General features: G+C 36.5%; 1 long non-coding RNA gene across 1 annotated transcript in view; it reads left to right on the top strand.

The window, feature by feature from the left end:
* Positions 1-6,608, top strand: part of LOC111821863 (uncharacterized) — a 227,856-nt gene that overhangs the window by 179,045 nt on the left and 42,203 nt on the right. The window contains exon 2 of the long non-coding RNA XR_002825200.1: positions 5,203-5,284. This is a non-coding gene — a long non-coding RNA (uncharacterized LOC111821863). The remainder of the gene's footprint in view (positions 1-5,202; positions 5,285-6,608) is intronic.

Genomic DNA, 6,608 nt, shown 5'->3' with positions numbered 1-6,608 from the left:
ACATTCTCTTAAAACTTAGCTTTAAAAGTTGTCTACTCCAAAGTAGTATACATCAAATGAAAGAAGTCTTGGTGTTTTGAATAAGTCAAGTTTTTTTTTTTCACCACACTAATCTCAACTCATTTCTTAGTTATTCTTTTAGGTGGGATGGAAATGCATGAGTAGTTCTAGGTGGGGATAAAAGAGGAGAGTTTGGATATTATCTCAGATGACATTTTTTCTGATGTTTAAATTCTTGTTTTAGGACTCTTGGTAGTTAGTAGAAATATTCAACAAGACGTGACACACTGGTTCATGATACACTTCACTCGAACTGATAAAATGATAGCACCAGTAGACTGTGATAAGTTATGTAAATATATTGTAATACCTAGAGCAACCACTAAAAAAAGCCATACAAAGAAATATACTCAAAATACTACAGAGAAATCAAAATGGAATTATAAAAATGTTAAAATAACCCACAGGAAGGCAGGAAAAAGAAAACAGAGGTAACAAACAGAAAACACCAACAAGAACAAAAAAGTGTGAAATTAAGACCTAACATATCAATAATTATGTTAAATATAAATGGTTTTAATATCCCAGTTAAATACAGAGATTGTCAGAGTGTATTACAAAACAGGACTCAACTATATGCCATCTGCAAGAAACTCACTTTAAATATGATGATATAGGTAGGTTGAAAGTAAAGGGATGGGAAAATATATGCCATGCAGAGTAATCAAATGAAAGAAGTGGCCATATTAATATCATATAAGGAAAATTACTGGCAAAGAAATTTACCAGAGGCAGAGAAGTATATTATATAATGATAAGAAGGAACAATTCACCAAGAAGACAGAAGACATAGTAATCCTAAAAGCATATGCATCAAGTAACCAAGCTTCAAAATATGTGAAGCAAAACCTGAAAGAACCAAAAGGAGAAGGAGACGAATGCACAATTACAGTTGCAGACTCTAACAGCCCTATGTCAACAACTGATAGAACAACTAGACAGAAAATCAACAAGGATATAGGAGAACTCGCAACACCAAACAAAATGATCTAATTGAGTTTCACAGGACACTTTACCCAGCAACAGCATAACTCACATTCTTTTCACATGTCCCTGGAACATATACCAAGATAGATCATATACCAAAACATAAAGCAAACTTCAACAAATTTAAAAGTATTAAATTCATAGAGTATAATCCTCAACCACAGTGGAATTAGACTAGAAATTAATAACAGAAAGATAACAGGAAAATACCTGAACATTTGGAAAACTGAACAATACACATTCTAAATAATCCTTAAGGCACAGAGGAAGTCTTAGGGGACATAAAAAAAATTGAACTGAATGAAAATAAAAATTTGTGGAACAGAGCTAATACGGTTAACACTAAATGCATACATTAGAAGAAAGGAAGTCTCAAATCAATAATGTAAACTCCCACCTCAAGAACCTATGAAAAGAAGGAAAAAACAATCCCAAAGAAAACAGAAGGAAGAAAATAATAAAGATAACAGCAGATATCAGTGAAATTCAAAACAGAAAAATACTAGAAAAAAAGACACAAAGATCAATACAATTGATCAGTAAAACGAAAAGATCAATATAATTGCAAATTTCTAACAAGACTGAGAAAGAAAAAAAGACAACCCGATTTACCATTATTAAGAATGAAACAGGGATGTCATAGATCTGCAAGCATCAAATGAGTAATAAGGGAATGTTACGAATAATTCTATACACATCAATTTGACAGCTTAGAGAAAATGGACCAATTTCTTGACGAATACTAACTACCACAACTCGTCTGTTAAGAAGTAGATAATTTGAATAACCCTATTCCTATTAAGGAAACTGAATTCGTAATTGAAAATATCACCAAAAAAAGAGATATGCAGTCCCAAGTGGTTTACCTGGAGAATGCCACTAAACATTTCAAGGAAGAATTAACACCAATTCTACAATCTCTTCCAGAAAATATAAGGAGGAAATACTTTGCATTCATTTTATGAAGGCAATATTACCTTAATACCAAAACCAAAGCATAAAAAAGAAAACTAGAGACCAATATCTCTCATGAATAGAGGAAGAATCTTTAACAAAATATTAGCAAATAGAATCCAGTAATATATGAAAGAATTATATACTATGACCAAGTGGAGTTTATTCCAGGAATGCAAGACTGGTTTAATATTTGAAAAAAAATCAACACAATCCACCATTAACAGACTACAGAAGAAAAATCACATGATCATATCAATTTATGCAGAAAAAACATGCTGACAAAATTCAGTGCCCATTTATGATTAAAACTCAGAAAAACAGAAACGGGGAAAGCTTCAACTTGATAAAGAATATCTATAAAAACCTACACCTAACGCTAAACATAATTGTGAAAGATTTACTCCCTAAGATTGGGAACAAGGAAAGAATGGCTGCTCTCATCACTTTTATTCAACATGGTATTGGAAGTGCCAGCTAGTGCAAAAAGACAGTAAAGGGAAATATAAAGCTTACAGGTTGGAGAAGAAGAAATAAAACGGTTCCTATTTGCAGGTGATGTGATTGTTTATGTAGAAAATCCCAAGGAATTAAAAAAAAAAAAAAAACCTCCTGGAATTAAAAGTAAGTTGAGCAAAGTTGCAGAATACAAGATAAGCATACAAAAATCAATTGAGTCCCTTCCAGACTTTCTGGAGCCATGGAGGCTGTATGATGCCCTGAAACTATTGCCCTGAGGAAGTCTTTAAACCTTAAAGCAAAACTATCCCCCGAAGTCATCTTTAAACCAAACAGTAGTTTAGCTTAATTTAGAAAGAATGTCTACCTTGAGTATTGTGCTCTTCTAAAGAATTATCTTTATGTGGTCAAATTGACAACAGCAACTAGAAAGGTTAGTTGAGAAGTATAGGGGGCAGTGAGTTTGTATTAATGATGGTGAGATAATTTGCAAAAGGGTATTAAGAGAGGTGGCACAGTGTAAAGAAGATAACCAGTGTTACTGACTTGTACATATAGAAGTTGTTAAATTGGTGTCTGTTTTGTTGTATATATTTTCACCAAAAATAAAAAAAAAAAGAATCAATTAATTTCCTGTGTAATACCAATAAACTCATAGAAACCAAAATTAAAAATATAGTACCATTTATAATTGTTCAAAAATAATGAAATACTTTGGTGTCTTGTATACTAAAGGCTTCATAATGTTGATAAAGACATCAAAGAAGATCTGATACTAAAAAGAAGATCAACTTCTTTTTAACAAAGGTGCAAAAGGAAGTCAATGGAGGAAAGACAGCCTTTTCAACAAGTGGTGCTGGAGCAATTGGACATCCATAGGCAAAAAATGAAACTCGCCCTGAAAGCTTATGTCAAAATTAGCTCAGAATGGATTATAGAATTAAATGTGAATCTATAAAACCTTTAGGAGAAAATCTTTATACTATAGGGTGAGGCACAGAGTTCTTAAACTTTATACTAAAAGCACAATCCATGAAAGAAAAAACTGATAAGTTAGACATTATCAAAATTGAAAAAAAAAAAACCTTTTGTTCTTTAACAGAGGATGAGAAGGCAAGTTACAGACTGGGAGAAAATAATTGCAAACCACATATCCAACTAAGAACCAATATCGAGACTATAAAGTCTCAAAATATTATAGTAAAATAATAAACCATCCACTTAGAAAATGGGCAAAAAAACAACCAGGAAGAGACATTTCACTGAAGAGCATGTACAGAAATCAAATAAGCACACGAAAAGAAGATCAAATTAAAAATACAATGATAAATCATTACATGCCCATCAGAATGGCTAAAATAAAAAATAGTGCAACTCCAAAGGCTGGTGAGGATACAGAGAAATGATCACTCGCTCATTGCCAGTGGGAATGTAAAATGGTACAGCCATTCTGTAAAACAAAACAAAGTGAAGCGTGCACCTATATACAACCCAGGAATTGCACTCCTGGGTATTTATCCCAGAGAAAGGAAAACTTATGTTCACACAGAAACCTGTTTAGGGCAGTTCTATTCATAATAGGCCCAAACTGGAAACAGTACAGTATCCTTCAACGAGTGAGTGATTAAACAACCCACACTGTGGAAAACTACTCAGCAATAAAAATGCACTAACTGTTGATCCACACACCAGCCTCGCTGCATTTCCAGAGTATTACGTTGAGTGTTTGCTTTCATTTACGTAATATTCTTGACATGAAGAAATGATAGAAATGGCAAATAGGTTAATGTTTTCTAGAGGTTAATAAAGAGTGGGGGTGGGAGGGAAGTGGGTTTGACTATAAAAGGGCAACATGAGGGATCCTTGTGGTGATGGAAATGTTCTGTATCTTGACTGTATCAATGTCAGTATCCTAGTTGTGACAGTGTTCTGTAGTTTTGCAAGATGTTACCCTTGAGGGAAACTAGGTAAAGAGTACATGGAGTGTTTCTATATTATTTCTTACAACTGCATGCGAATCTGCAATGAATCCAAACTAAAAGACAAGCACACAAAAAACCTCTAATGGTTTCTAGTCACAGAATAAGACCCAGAGCCTTTCCTTGGCCTGTGGCCTACAGGCCCTTCTCAATGTCATTCATGTCCTACCTCTCTCTCGCTCACATGATGCTGTGGCCTTTTTTGCTGTTCCTGGAATGCTTAGCAAGCTCCTACCTCAGGGCCTTTTTACTTGCTATTCCTGCTGCCTGGAAAACTTCTCTGTCTCTGGTTTGCTCACTCACTTCATCCAGGTCTCTGCTCACGTCACCTTATCAGAGAGATTTTTCCTTGAGCACTATCTACAGTAGTATGCCTGTCACTGTCTGTTGTGCTACCCTGATTTGTTTATCTTCTCTCAGAAACAGATTTGGTGCTTTTAAAACTTCAAAGTCAAGATTAGGAACTTTAAAATTCCCTACTATGCCTCCTCCTTTCCGTGTGCTCTCCTCCTGGGATTTGGAGCATTTAGTTTGAGAAATAAATGAAAAAGACTGGCATACCCTGTTTTGTTTCCTTATGCTGATTGCTCTGACTGAAGTGGAACTTACGAGTTCTGTAGGAGTAAATGTACTCTATTCTGTCAAACTCAGTTTATCATAAACCACTGGTGTTTCCAAAAACAGCCAAGACTTCAAAAAGTCCACTTCATACATGTACACCATGAATCTGCCTCTAAATGACTGGACTCTAATTCTCTTCTAGGCTGTTTAATCAGTTCGTGGTGCGAAGATACATTTCAAGAGGACCTTTAGAAATCTTGAACAAGCCTCCCCGCATGTGGCAGGTATGTCTCAGTCTACACAGAGTGTGCAAAAAGTGTAACCTTTTTATTTTTCTGTGTTGTTACTGTTGTTACTTGTCCAGATAGCTCTGACTCGCGGTGACGTTATGTATAACAGAATGAAACATTGCACTGTCCTGCGCTATCTCTATGATTTTTGCTATCTTTGAGTCCATCGGTTTGATCACTGTGTCAGCCCATCACACCGAGGGCTGCCTTTGCTGAGCCTCTGCTTTACCAACCATGATATCCTTTTCTAGGACCGAAAAAAGGCCTTACTGGGAGAAAGGCCTGGTAATCTATATCCAAAAATTAGCCTCTGAAAACCTTATGGATAGCAGCAGAAAATATTATTCTTTATAGCTAAATTTAAATTGCATTAGGTCCTCCATTTAGGCATGTGGCAGCAATCTGAGGTTGCATCTAAGTTCTAGGTGAGGTTAAGAGGTGCCAAGATCTTGGGAGGTGCCTTACCTGCTCCTCAGCTGCTATCTTCCCATTAAGTCATGTACCCTCTTGAGACATCCATCCTCCCACCCCTCATCAGTACTTGTGGGCCGCTGCTATCGTCAAAGATCTTCAGCTCTCCTCTCAGCTACTTCTAGGCCCCTCCTGGGCATACCTCCAGCATGCTATTGCTCCTGCTGAGCCCAGGAAAACTCTCTTTGCCCTTGGATGCCACTCTGAAGCACATGGTAATTGTTCCACTGCTCGTGTGTCAGGCTACGGCACGGGGTCCTTTGCAAGACTGGTCAGGCCCATCTGCCTGGACATACTATGCAGCCGTTTCTAAGGTCTTGACTCCACCCAAGAAAGAAGGTTCTTATCACCCCTCAACATTTTTTGGGTTTCTGTCTGTAACAGTACTTTGAACAAGCACTACTTAGGGAATACAATCAAAACACAATTGATTTTTGTTTCCTGCTATTTCTTTAACGTATTGGGGGAAGGAGAGAATTATTCCCTTGCCTCTGGATGAAATTTAGGTCTTAGGCAGGATCTGTACCTTATAGGTTCAGTCTTAGATTAAAAAATAGAAAATCCCCTGACACTTTTAGTCACAAACATAATCTCCAGAGAGAAATTGGAATGTCTAATCCTGGACCATAATCATAACTTCAAAGTTAATTTAATATAAAATTTTTTTCCTCCCCCATCTGAGGCCAATTTGTGGGATGGGCTATTACAGTGGGAGAGGGTGTGTCTTTTTCTTTCTCTCCTCGTAGGTCTCCTCCTCCCCCACTTGCTAGCCACTGCTGTTGAACCATAAGGGGTTGGAGCATGGGAAAGAAGAGGGAAAAATTGGCTCAGGGATGTTTCGCTTTTG

The sequence above is a fragment of the Trichechus manatus genome, unplaced genomic scaffold, assembly GCF_000243295.1.
Source record: "Trichechus manatus latirostris isolate Lorelei unplaced genomic scaffold, TriManLat1.0 scaffold00112, whole genome shotgun sequence".
In the NCBI taxonomy this organism is placed as follows: domain Eukaryota; kingdom Metazoa; phylum Chordata; class Mammalia; order Sirenia; family Trichechidae; genus Trichechus; species Trichechus manatus.
This window is presented reverse-complemented; position numbering and strand designations above follow the sequence as displayed.